General features: G+C 48.1%; 1 non-coding gene across 1 annotated transcript; it reads right to left on the bottom strand.

The window, feature by feature from the left end:
- Positions 1–239: 239 nt before the first annotated feature.
- Positions 240–438, bottom strand: LOC140422851 (U2 spliceosomal RNA). The gene has a single exon (XR_011947631.1). It is a non-coding gene; the product is annotated as a U2 spliceosomal RNA (small nuclear RNA).
- Between the last annotated feature and the right edge of the window lie 13,434 nt (positions 439–13,872).

The raw sequence follows: 13,872 nt of genomic DNA, 5'->3' as shown, positions 1-13,872 counted from the left end.
ACAACACAAGCTTGTTTGTATATTGTCATAAACTAGCACAAGCTGGTATATGGCAATATGACAATATAATTGCATTGCTGCCTCGAAGCGACAGGGACCCGGTTTCAATTCCGGCCTTGGGTGACTGTGTGGAGTTTGCACGTTTTCCCCGAGTCTGCATGGGTTTCCTCTGGGTGCTCTAATTTCCTCCTACAGTCCAAAGATATACAGGTTAGGTAGATAATGATTTTTTTTTTTAGTACTTTTTCTGAGTTACAAAGCCAGGGCTCAGAGTGTGGTCAGGGGCGATCCCCTAATCCAGCTCCTCGCTGCTCCAAAAACCAATTCAAATTCAAATTGAATCCAATTCATGGTCCCCACAAGAGAGACATACCAGATCTGAGCCAAAAGGCAGAGCAGATACCACACTTCATCTTAGCCAAAAGGCCGAGAAGCGTAAGGTAGATAATGATAATGATAATAATTATAATGATCTTTCTTGTCACAAGTAGGCATACATTAACAGTGCAATGAAGTTACTGTGAAAATCCCCTAGTCGCCACATTCCAGCACCTGTTCAGGTACACTGAGGGAGAATTCAGAATGTCCAATTCTCCTAACAGCACGTCTTTAGGGACTTGTGGGAGGAAACCGAAGCACCCGGAGGAAACCCACGCAGACACGGGGAGAACATGCAGACTCCGCAGAGACAGTGACCCAGGCCAGGAATCGAACCCGGGACCCTGGCGCTGTGAAGCAACAGTGCTAACCACTGTGCTACCATTGGCCATGCTAAATTGACCCTTAGTGTCCAAAAGGTTAGGCAGGGTTACATGGTTCCAGGGATGGAGCAGGGGAGTGGATATGGATGTGGTGCTCTTTCAGAGAGTTGGGCCGAATAGCTTCCTTCTGCTCTGTAGAGATTCTATGACAATGATATTGCCAAAAATATTAAGAACTCCCATTTATCCCACAACACATACACAAACTCGATTTCTCACTCCCCAAAACACTCACTCTCTTTCACACACACTCACTTTCTCACTCACTAAATCATGCACACATCCCAGCCACTTCCACCCCTCCCCTCCCCACCAGAGCCCAGGCCCTGGCTGACTCTCATTCGCTGGGCTTTTGGCACTCTCTCTCACTCTCTCTCTCGCTTTCTCAGTCCTCTCCCACCCCACCTAAAAGAAAACCTCTTTGTCCACAGCTGCTCCTCCAAACACAGATGATTTCCCACTCTAATTTCCTCACTGATGAGCTTATCAGCGGCAAACCGGGGAGTGTCATGGCATGTGATTGGAGGAGTAGCTCCTTGTAGAATCCTCCACTCCAACTTACCTATTTGACCGTCATTTTGAAAACTGGCTTCATGGGCTGTATGTGACCCGTGGGTTGGACAAGTCTGGAATTTAGAAGAATGAGAGATAATCTCATTAAAACGTATAAGATTTTGTGGGACACAACTAAGAAGATGCTGAGAGGTGTTTCTCCTGTGTGGAGAATGTGGAATTGGGAGCACAGTCTGGGGTTAAAAGGTATATCATTCAAGACTGAGATGAGGAAGAATTGTGAATCTTTGGAATCCTCTGTCCCAGTGAAAAATGGATCCTCAAGCTTTGAGTATATTCAATGTATTGTGATCGATGTATTTTTCCAGTCTAGGATATGGTGCTGTATTGGTAATGCTCCATTGGCCCCAAGCTAATGTTCTATGGACACAGGTTTAAATCGATTTGAATTTCAATTCAATTAATAGTATCTGGAGTTGAAACTAGTCTCAATTATGCTGACCATAAAACTATCACCGATTGTCATAAAAACCCAACTGGTCACCAGTACCCTTGAGGGAAGGAAATCTGCCATTTTTACCTGGTCTGGCCTGTCATAATATACACCAGTATATTATGGTGCAGCCACACACTGATGGACATGCAATGGGACCAATCAGCATACACAACACCGCAGCCAATCACCAGTGAGAGCACACGCACTATAAAGACAGGGGACAGGAGAGTTCTCGCTCATTCTAGTAGCAGCCAGCTCGGAGCACAGAGCTCACAGCCTGCAACACAGACATTCACCATGTGCTGAGTGCATCACCTGGTTAGGACTAGGCAAGGGTCAACAGTTAAAACTTGTATTGCATTTACCCACAGTTCAAGTATGTTAATATTGTTAACCTTATAATAAAATAGAGTTGCACCACTTCCAGTGTTGGTGACCTGTTTGTGATCCAGAACACCCAACACATCATGACCTACATGTGACTCCAGATCCACAGTAATGTCGTTGACTCTTAACTGCCCTCTGAAAAGATCTAGCAAGCTATTCAGTTCAAGGGCAATTGGGGATGGGCAAACAATGCTGGCTCTGTCAACAACACCCACATCCCATGAATTTTTTTTTAAAAGCAAGAGACATGGGATCAGGTGGAAAATGGAATTGAGGCAAAGATCAACCATGATCTTACTGAATGTTGGAATAGGCATATCGAGCCATATAGCCTATTCCCGCTCCTATTTATAATGTTCTTGTGGCTCGTGGTGCTCCTGGCACCCAAAGGTCTCACAAAACATATTTAAGTCAGCTGAACTGGCATTGTGGTGTGATAGTAACTGCAGAATTCAGGTACATTCAGTGACTGAAAAACTGCAATCTTGGCAAACTGCATCATGTCAGTCCCATAAGTATATTTACTCATTTGATTACCTGATCACATAATTCACAATCATACACTATCCTCATGGAAAAAAGATCGAGCTATAGGCTATTTTCCAGAAACTTTTTAGATGTAATAATGGTGTGATAATATGGGACATTACTAACCTAATTTTTCTCCCGCTCTGCTCATGTACAATTTAGAATTTGCACAGGCCAAATTTGCTTAACTCCAGTAGACCTCGACCTCCTCATATTTCTAGGTTCAGGCCATTATTTTTTTTGTAAAAAATTTTATTAAGGTATTTATAATTTTATAATAAAAGCAGTACACAGTACAAATACAAATTTAAAAAAAAAAATTTTTTTGTTGTAAATTTAGAGTACCCAATTCATTTTTTCCAATTAAGGGGTAATTTAGCGTGGCCAATCCACCTACCCTGCACATCTTTGGGTTGTGGGGGCGAAACACACGCAAACACGGGGAGAATGTGCAAACTCCACCTAGACAGTGACCCAGAGCCGAGATCGAACCTAGGACCTCGGCGCCATAAGGCTGCAGGGCTAATCCACTGCGCCACCGTGCTGCCCATACGCCACTGTGCTGCTCATCCAAATACAAATATAAACATAGTGCATAAACCATCTCCATCCCTAACAGATCCCTCCCCCCCCCCCCCACACACCCTTTTCTTATTGCCTCTGCTGACAGTTAGTTTTCCCCGACGAAGTCAACAAACGGCTGCCACCTCCGGACGAACCCTAGCATTGACCCTCTTAAGGCAAACTTTATTTTCTCAAGTCTGAGAAACCCGGCCATGTCGCTAACCCAGATCTCTGATTTTGGGGGCTTCGAGTCCCTCCACGCAAGCAATATATGTCTCCGGGCTACTAAGGAGGCAAAGGCCAACACGTCGGCCTCTCTCGCCCCCTGGCCTCCCGGATCATCCGACACTCCAAACATCGCCACCTCTGGACTCGGCACTACCCTTGTTTTTAGCACTGTGGACATGACCTCTGCAAACCCCTGCCAGAATCCCCTAAGCTTCGGACATGCCCAAAACATATGGACATGGTTTGCTGGCCCTCCCGCACACTTCGCACACCTGTCCTCTAACACAAAAAACTTGCTCATCCGGGCCACCGTCATGTGTGCCCGGTGTACCACCTTGAATTGTACCAGGTTAAGCCTGGCACATGATGAGGACATGTTGACTCTGCTCAAAGCATCCGCCCACAGACCCGCCTCTATCTCTCCCCCAGCTCATCTTGCCATTTGGACTTCAGACCCTCTATCTGAGTTACCTCCATCTCCTTGAGTTCTTTATAGATATCTAAGACCTTCCCCTCTCCCATCCCCGTTCTAGAAACTACCCTGTCCTGTATCCCCCGTGGCGGTAGGAGCGGAAAGGTCGAAACCTGCCTTCGCAAAAAATCCCGTGTCTGCAGGTATCTAAACTCATTCCCTCTCGGCAATTCAAATTTCTCCTCTAAATCCTCCAAACAGGAAAAGCTCCCACCTACGAATAAATCTCCCATCCTCTCGATCCCTGCTCTCAGCCATCTCCGAATCTCCCCATCTAGCCTCCCCAGAACAAACCGATGATTGTTACAAATTGGAGCCCAGACCGATGCTCCCTTCTCTCTCATATGCTTCCTCCACTGCCCCAGGCTCTCAGAGTCGCCATTACCACCGGGCTTGTGGCGTATTGGGTCGGCGAGAATGGCAGAGGTGCCGTTATCATAGGCCCCAGACTTGTGTCCTTACACAAGGCCGCCTCTACTCACTCCCACACCGATCCTCCCCCCCCCCGATCAACCATCACCCTTAGGCCAGCCTCCAGCTCACGCCCCGCACCTCCGTAAGCCCACTCTCGGGCCCCCACCGTCCTTGGCCTCCCATTTGTCTCCCAACAACAATCCCTCCCCTGCACCAAACATCCTACCCACTATTGTTCTCCCTCCGCCCCCCCCGCTCGAACATACATATTCAAAACCGCACAGTCCCCAACAAATACACAGAAGAAAAAATATATCCACCCCGATCTCCCCACAAGAACAAAGTTGACTTACAGAACTGAGCAATGGCCCAAAAATTGATACAGAAAGCACTACATGTACCTTTCAAAACAAAAATAAATTTTACAGAATCGATACAGCATTACCCACCCCCAGAGTTCAGTTTCTTCAGTTACCTGCCAGCCTTTTATCTTTAACAAAGTCTTTCGCTTCATCCGGCGATCCAAAATAATGCTCCTGACCCTCATAGGTGACCCACAAAAGAGCTGGATGTAGCATTCCAAACTCCATCCCCTTCTTGACGAGGGTCGATTTTACTCTATTAAATCCCGCTCTTCTTTTGGCTAGTTCCGCACCCAGGTCCTGGTAGATGCGCAGCTTGCTGTTTTCCCACTTACAGCTCCGTGTCTGCTTGGTCCACCGCAAAATCGGCTCCTTATCCAGGAACCGATGCATTCGCACCATCATCGCCCTCGGCGGCTCATTCACACATGGCTTCCTCGCAAGCGCTCTTTGCACTCTGTCCACTTCCAAGGGTCGGGCAAACGCCCCTTCACCCATTAACCTTTCAGGCATACTTGCCACATATGCTGTAGCGTCCAATCCCTCGCTGCCTTCCGGGAGGCCGACGATCCTCAAGTTCTGTCTACGGCACCTATTCTCCAATTCCTCCACCTTCTCCTGCAGCCTTTTCTGGTGGTCCTTCATCAGCCCCATCTCCGCCTCCAGCGTGGTTAGCTGGTCCTCGCGCTCGGCCACCTTCTCCTCCACCTTCTGTATTGCCAATCCGTGGACTTCTAGACCCTGTTCCACCCGATCGATCGATGCCTTGATCAGGTCTAAATCTTCCTTCTTTTGCTTGGCGAAACTCTCCTGAATGAATTTCACCAACTGTACTGTTGACCACTGGGCCGCCAAGCCAGGATCCTGCACCTCCGCTATTTCTTCTTATAAGACCGCTTCTGGTCCATGTCTCCATATACTGTTGGGGAATTCCTGCTCACTGTCTCATCCTCCACCGATTTTTCCAAGCAAATTCCCCAAAAGTCAGGAGAAAAGGCCCAAAAGGTCCATCACGAGCGGGAGCTCCCAAATACGTGACCTACTACTCCATGGCCAACACCGGAAATCATTCAGGCCATTATTAAACAATGGGCATGCATTGGGCATGGGTGGCACCTGAGATTGAGAGTGTGATCAATTGAGAGAGGACATTTATGTGCTGTTTGCAACATTTAAAGATACATTATTATTTAGATGTTGGCAGAGATATCTGAAGCAGAGCTCCATATTTTGATGATGACAACACAGAGATTTTGCTGCAGGACATGCATTTTATGAGGTTTTGTGTATTTTCCCCAAGATGGCTATTGGGGTTTCTTTGCAGTAGGGCAAAGAATATATAGGTAACAGCAGTGGGGCGAAGAATATATAGGTAACAAACAGCATTCATGTCGGCAGACCCACAGCAAGGTGGTTGACTCCTAACTGCCCTCTGAAATGCCATGGCAAGACATTCAATTGTACCAAACTACTGCGGAAAAGTTGAAAAGGAATACAACCAGACTGCGCAGCTGGCATCAGCTTTGGCACCAGAAACAAAAATGGCATACTCAGCTCTCTCAACCCTTCTTAATCCTGCTTAATAACATCTGGGAGCTGGTGCCAAAATTAGAGTTCAGAAGGTGGTGTCGAACAAGGCTTGCTGAGTTGCTGCAGTGCATCCTGTACATGGTACACACTGCTGCCACTGTGGGTCAGTGAGGAGAGAGTGAATGTTTAAGATGGCAGATGGAGTGTGATCAAGAGCCGGTGCAGACTCGATGGGCCAAATGGCCTCCTTCTGCATTGTAAATTCTCTGATCGCTATGATCTTTCCAAGTTGGGATGGTGAGTAGTTTGGAGTGGAACTTCCAGGCGGCGGTGTACCAACGTTCTTCTAGATGGTAGTAGTAATGGGTTTTGAAGGTGCTGCTTTATAGTACCTTTGACAACACCTTCCAGCATTTTGCTGATGATTGAGAGTAAACGGATTGGCCATTAATAGGCCATACTGGATTTTTCCTACTATTTGTAGACAGGAAACACCTCAACAATTTTCCAAATTATTGGACAAATGTCAGTGCTGTAGTTGCAGTGGCATAATGGCTACAAGAACAGGTCAGAGGCTAGGAATCCTGTGGTGTGTAACTCACCTCCTGACTCCCCAAAGCCTGTCCACCATCTACAAGGCACAAGTCAGGAGTGCAATGGAATACTTTCCACTTGCCTGGGTGACTGCAGCTCCAGGATTACTCAAGCTGGACACCCACCCACAACAAAGCAACCTGCCTGGTTTACACCTCATCTACAAACATTTACTGCCTCCATCACCGATGCACGGTGGCAGCAATATGTACCATCTACGAGATACACTGGAGGAACTCACCAAGATACCTTAAACAGCACCTTCCAAACCCATGATTACTACCATCTAGAAGGGCAAGGGCAGCAGATGCATGGGAACACCGTCACCTGGAAGTTCCCTTCCAAGTCACAACCATCCTGACTTGGAAATAGATCACTGTTCCTCCACTATCAATGGGTCCAAATCCCGGAATTCTCTCCCTACAGCTATGTTGGTGTATCTATACCACATGGGCTGCAACAGTACAAGAAAGCAACTCACTGTCACTTTCTGAAGGGAAATTAGGATTAGGCCCATCGTTCAGTGAGCATGCCCAGGAGCAGAGACAGGCAAGACCTCACCACTCTATCACAACTTCACCTGTGCCAATAGAGGGCAATGTTAGGCTGTCTTCATTCCTGAAGAATAGCAACATCTAAAACTGGCCTGTCTTGGAGTCAGACTCATAGAATTCAATAACTGCCTGGATCACAGGAACCTCTCCCAGATAGGTACACAGCTGCCACAGTGATTACACTAAGAAGCAGAAGGATGTTTAGTTGTGTTTTCCACACATTATTGATAGGAAGGTAAAGCTTTGAGGTAGCAAGAACTAGTTTCAGGGACACCACATTTTTTAAAATAAATAAATGATAGTCGTGAAGTAATGGTAGTATTTTCACTGTTTCCTTTGTGGGGCCGAGGAAACAAATGTGTAAATAGAAAAGTGGAGCGGGCATCCCAATGTTGGAAATTTTGGACCAGTGGAGAATTGGAAATATGCTCGGAGGACTGGAACAGATTCTTGAGGTGAGAACAAAAAATGCTGGAAAATTTCAGAAGTTAGGCAGCACCTGTGGAAGAAAACAGAGTTAGCATTTCAGGTCAATGACCATCCATCAGAATGTATCATCAGAGTTCTTGACGTTTTTGTGTGTAAGTTTCTAAGATCTGATGGGTAACTCTTGCAATTAGCAAAGATGTTTGTGCTGTTGCTTCATTTTTCTCCTCAGCCACATCCTAGAGTTGTTTCTCTGAGGCCTTTTGGAAGCTGATCCTTAAGAGAACATCTTTCATTAATGATATTGTGGAGAATTGGGCGATGATTTTTTGGAAAAATCTAGGTTATACCGTAAGAACTGTAAAGGCTTGAAAAATACTGTTTTTACATTAATTTTGTTTGCATGTTCATGCATCTGGTACCATATTTGTGCTTGGCTGGTGTGGAGAAATGCCACACAAACTTAATGGGTCCAGCCACATAAATACTGTGGCTATAAAAGCCGATTAGAGGCTAGATAGTCTGAACATTTAACTCACATCGTCACTCCCAAAAGCCCTTCCACCAGTCACAAAGTATAAGTCAGGAGTGTGATGCAATAGTTTCCAATTGCCTTCCAAACGTGGCGACTAGGGGCTTTTCACAGTAACTTCATTGAAGCCTACTTGTGACAATAAGCAATTATTATTATTATTATTAAAACACTCAAAAGCTCAAAACCATCCAGATCAACGCAGTCTGTTTGATTGGCACCCCATCCACCACCCTAAACATTCACCCCTTCACAGTGCACTGTGGTTGTTGTGCGTAACATCTAGATGCACAGTAGCAACTTACCAAGGCTTCTTCGACACCAATTTCTAAACTCATGGGCCTGAATTCTCTGCCGTCGGGATTCTCCATTTTGCCGGCAGCCCGGGGGTTTCCCGACAGCGTAGGGCTGTCCCACAATGGGAAACCCCATTGACCAGCCGGCAAAACGGAGAAACCCGCCCATGATGTCTACCACCTAAAAGAACAAGGGCAACAGCACATGCAAATTGCAAGATCTATTCCAAATCACATGCCATCCCAACTTGGAAATATATTGGTGCCCCTTCATCAGCATAAACCTGGAACTCTTCATCTAAAAAGTGGGTGTACCTTCAACATATGAATGTTGGAAGACCAAAATTGTAAATTATGGATGATATAACTGAAAATATTTCAATCAAACCTCTCCTTCCAAAGCTTACTTCAAATCACTGTCAAAGTCAATATTTTCGCTTCTGTGGTAGAAAAATTCAACACACTTGTTAAGACAGAATAACAAGCTTTATTGTCGAAAACAACTGCATGCAGTAATGGCTGAAACTTGAAGTAAGAGGGCAGTCAACAAAACTGCTCGGTCTTTCACAAGTTCCGCGCTTTTCGTGGAGAATTAGCTCAATATTTATACATTAACTTTAGCAAGATTATGTGACAACAGTATGGTCAGGAGTTTGATCGGAAATACAAACGGAAGCAAAGACCAGACCATGTTTGGTCATATCACTCATACCGTTATTTAGTCCTCGGAGGGAACATTGAAAGGTCAGAATAGACTTGTTTCTTCCTGAACTTATCTTTGTTTTAAATTTCTGGGTTATGACGAGTTAGTTTTATCAGGAGTTGCCGAGGTCCGGTGTTTTGGAATGGCTCGACCTTCGCTGATCTTTTCAGACATCAAGTTATGCAGAGTTGGCCTACAGCCATACTCGTCTGGAAATGGTTAGGGCAGCATTCTTTACCTGGGCCTGGGGAGCTGGAATGAGTAGTTTCAGTCTTTCTGGTATTGTATCAAACCTTTTTAAAAATTATTTTAATTTATTTTTAAAATTCTCCTCCTTTTTCACATTTTCTCCCACATTTACACCCATCAACAATAAACAATAATCAGCAAGATATGTCAATCCCCATAATAACAACGATCCCATCCGCCCACCAACCCCCAAACCTCAGCCCACATGTTTACATAAACAAATGACAAAAAGGAATCAGGGATTACCCATAGTCACCCTTAATCTACCCAGCCCTCCTCCCCCCCCCCACCGCCCCCCCCCCCCCCACGCCCCCCCCCCCCCCCACCCCCCCCAACTAATGTTCAATGTTATCCAGTTCTTGAAAGTGCATAATAAATAGTGCCCATGACTTGTAGAACCCCTCCGAGCTTCCCCTCAGTTCGAACTTAACCTTCTCAAGGGTCAAGTATTCCAACAGGTCACCCCACCACGCCAGGGCACTGGGTGGAGAGGCTGCTCTCCATCCCAGCAGGATCCGCCTTCGGGCGATCAACGAGGCGAAGGCTATGATATCTGCCTCCGCTCCCGTTTCCAACCCTGGCTGGTCCGACACCCCGAATATGGCCTCCTGGGGACCCGGGTCCAGTTTCATACGCACCACCTTGGAAATTACCCTAAACACCTCCTTCCAGTACTCCCCTAGCTTTGGACAGGGCCAAAACATATGAACATGATTCCCCCCCCCTCCCCCCCCGCGCAACGCTCACACACATCCTCTACTCCTTCAAAACATTGGCTCATCCTCGCCCTCGTGAGGTGCGCTCTATATACTACCTTCAGCTGTATCAGCCCCAACCTCGCACATGAGGTGGAGGCATTCACTCTCCGGAGCACCTCACACCAGACCCCCTCCTCTATAACCTCTCCCAGCTCTTCCTCCCACTTTGCTTTGATCCCTTCCAGTGGTGCCTTATCCTCTTCCAAAATGGCTCCGTACACCGCTGACACTGCCCCCTTCTCCAGTCCCCTTGTCGTCAACACCTCCTCCAGCAATGTGGAGGCCGGTTCCTCTGGGAAGCTCTGTATCTCCTTCCTGGCAAAATCCCAAACCTGCATTTACCTAAACACTTCTCCCTGCTCCAGCCCATACTTCGTTTCCAGCTCCCTCAATCCTGCAAACCGACCCCGAAGAAACAAATCTTTTAGCGTCTTAATCCCTTTCTCTTCCCATTTCCGAAAACTTCCATCCCACCTCCCTGGCTCAAAACTGTGGTTCCCCCGAATTGGCATTTCCCTTGACCCTAACCCCAACCCGAAGTGTTGGCGAAACTGCCTCCAGATTTTCAATGAAGCTATTATTACCGGACTCCCTGAATATTTCCCCGGAGCTATCGGGAGCGGCGCTGTTGCAAGTGCCTTCAGCCCCGACCCCCTGCACAAACTCTCCTCCATTCTGACCCACTGAGAATCCACCCCTCTGACCCAGCTCTGCACTTTCTCCACGTTCGCCGCCCAGTAGTAGTACAACAAGTTTGGGAGACCCAAACCCCCTGCCTGCCTTCCCCTCTGTAGCAGCACCTTTCTCACTCTGGCCACCTTCCCTCCCCATATGAATGAGGTAATCCTTCCCTCAAACTCCCTGAAAAAAGACTTTGGCAGGAAAATCGGTAGGCATTGAAAAATAAACAGGAATCGCGGCAACACATTCATTTTAACCGCCTGTACCCGACCGGCCAGTGACAGAGGAAGGCCGTCCCACCTTGCCAGATCGGCTTTCACTCTCCCCACCAAACTAGTGATGTTGTACCTGCGAAGCCTCCCCCACTCCCGGGCAACCTGCACCCCCAGATACCTAAAATGAGTCCCTGCTCTACGGAATGGCAGCCCCTGCCCCCACCCCCGGCCGAGACACCACAAAGTACTCACTCTTGTCCAGGTTCAACATGTACCCCGAGAAAGACCCAAATACCCGCAGTAGCTCCAATATTCCTCCTATCGACGCACTCGGCTCCGACACATACAGCAGCAAGTCGTCGGCATATAAGGACACCCTATGCTCTATCCCCCCAGCACTATTCCTTTCCATGCTCCCGAACTTCTCAAGTGCAAACAGCAGGGGGGACATAGGACATCCCTGTCTCGTCCCACGGTGGAGAGAGAAATAGCTCGAACTGATATTATTTGTGCGGACACTCGCCTTCGGTTCCTTATATAATAGCTTTACCCAGTTCACAAACCTTGGTCCAATCCCAAACCGCTCCAGCACTGCCATCAGGTACCCCCATTCTACCCGATCAAACGCCTTCTCGGCGTCCAATGCCACAACTACCTCTGTTTCCTTTCTTTCCGCCGGTGCCATAACAACGTTCAAAACCCTCCTAATGTTCGAAAACAGCTGCCTCCCTTGCACGAACCCCGTCTGATCCTCCCCTATTACCTTTGGAAGGCACTCCTCCAGCCTACCCGCCAGTACCTTCGCCAACACTTTTACGTCCACATTCAGAAGTGATATGGGCCGATACGACCCACACTCCATCGGATCCTTATCTTTTTTTAGTAACAGGGAAATCTATGCCTGCCCCAAGGTTTGCGGCAACACCCCCTTCCCTATCGCCTCCTCAAACATCCCCACCATCAGGGGTGCCAACCTATCCTTAAATTTTTTATAATATTCCACCGGAAACCCATCCGGCCCTGCCACCTTCCCCGACTGCATCCTCCCAATCGCATCCTTTATCTCCTGCTCCACTATTGCTCCTTCTAATGTAACCCTGTCCCCCTCCCCTAGCCTCGGGTACTCCAACCCATCGAGAAATTCCTGCATCTCACGGTCTCCTCCAAGTGGCTCTGACTTGTACAACCTCTCATAAAACTCCTCAAAAACCTTGTTAATCAGCACTGGGGCCACCACCAACTTCCCTGCCCTATCCTTCACCTGAAGAATTTCCCTTGCCGCTGCCTCCCTCCGGAGCTGACCTGCTAACATATCTCCATGTTCATAAACTGCACCCCTTGCTCGTCTCAGTTGGCGCACCGCCTTCCTGGTGGACAGTCGGTCGAAGCTTGCCTGTAGTTCATTCCTCTTTTCCAGCTTCGCCGGGTCCCCATCCTCTGCATACCTCCTATCTACCTCCAACATCTCATCTATTACCCTCTGCCGCTCCAACCTCTCCTCCTTATCCACCCTAGCCTTAAATGAAATTACCTCACCTCTCACCACCGCCTTTAGAGCCTCCCAGACGACTGCCTTCGACACCTCACCCGTACAATTGAAGCCTACATATTCCTTAATTACCTTTTCAATTTTCTCACAGAATACTTGGTTCCCCAAAAGCCCCACATCCAGTTTCCACCCCGGTCACTGCACTGCCCCCTTCTCTAGCACCATAGCCACCCAATGTGGAGCGTGATCTGACACTGCAATTGCAGAGTATTCTGACCCCTTGACTCCAGCCAGCAAAGCCTTCCCCACCACAAAAAAGTCGATCCGCGAATATACCTTATGGACCGCTGAGAAAAATGAATACTCCCGTTCCCTTGGGTGCAGGAACCTCCAAGGGTCCACCCCTCCCATTTCCACCATTAGCCCAGCCAGCGCCTTCGCCCCCCTGATGGGACCAGCGAGCGCGGCCGTGATCTGTCCAACCTTGGCTCCTGCACCAGGTTCCAGTCCCCCCCCCACAATCAGCTCATGCGTGTCTAAGTCGGGAATAGCCCCAACCACCTTCCTCGCGAATCCCACATCGTCCCAATTGGGACCCTATACACTTAACAGCGCCACTAATCTCCCCTCCAATGCCCCTGTCACAATCACATATCTACCCCCCTGATCTGCCACCACCTTCTCCATCTGGAAGCGTACCCTTTTGCTGACCAGCACCGCTACCCCTCGAGCCCTTCCATCAAATCCGGAGTGAAACACTTGGCTAACCCAGCCCTTTTTAAGTCTCACCTGGTCCTTCACCCTCAAGTGCATCTCCTGCAGCATTGCTACATCGGCTTTCAAACTTGACCTCTTGACCGGACCTCCTAGCCCGCTCACGTTCCACGTGATTATCCTTACTGGGGGTCTCTCACCCCGCCCCCCACCTTTCTTATCCACCATCACCATACCACCGGGCCCTGCCCCATAAGCCTGACCCGCCCCTGGCCATTGTTAACATCGAACCCCTTCCCCCGCTCCCAAGAACCCCCCCTACAAAAACATCCCCCAACATCCCTCCCTCTACCCACTCTTGCTCGCCTCGTAGGCCCAATGAAGCCTGCTATCCAGGCTCCAACGT

This window comes from Scyliorhinus torazame, chromosome 5 (assembly GCF_047496885.1).
Source record: "Scyliorhinus torazame isolate Kashiwa2021f chromosome 5, sScyTor2.1, whole genome shotgun sequence".
Taxonomy (NCBI): Eukaryota; Metazoa; Chordata; class Chondrichthyes; order Carcharhiniformes; family Scyliorhinidae; genus Scyliorhinus; species Scyliorhinus torazame.
Note: the sequence above shows the minus strand (reverse complement) of the source record. Positions and strands in the feature narration are given on the sequence as shown.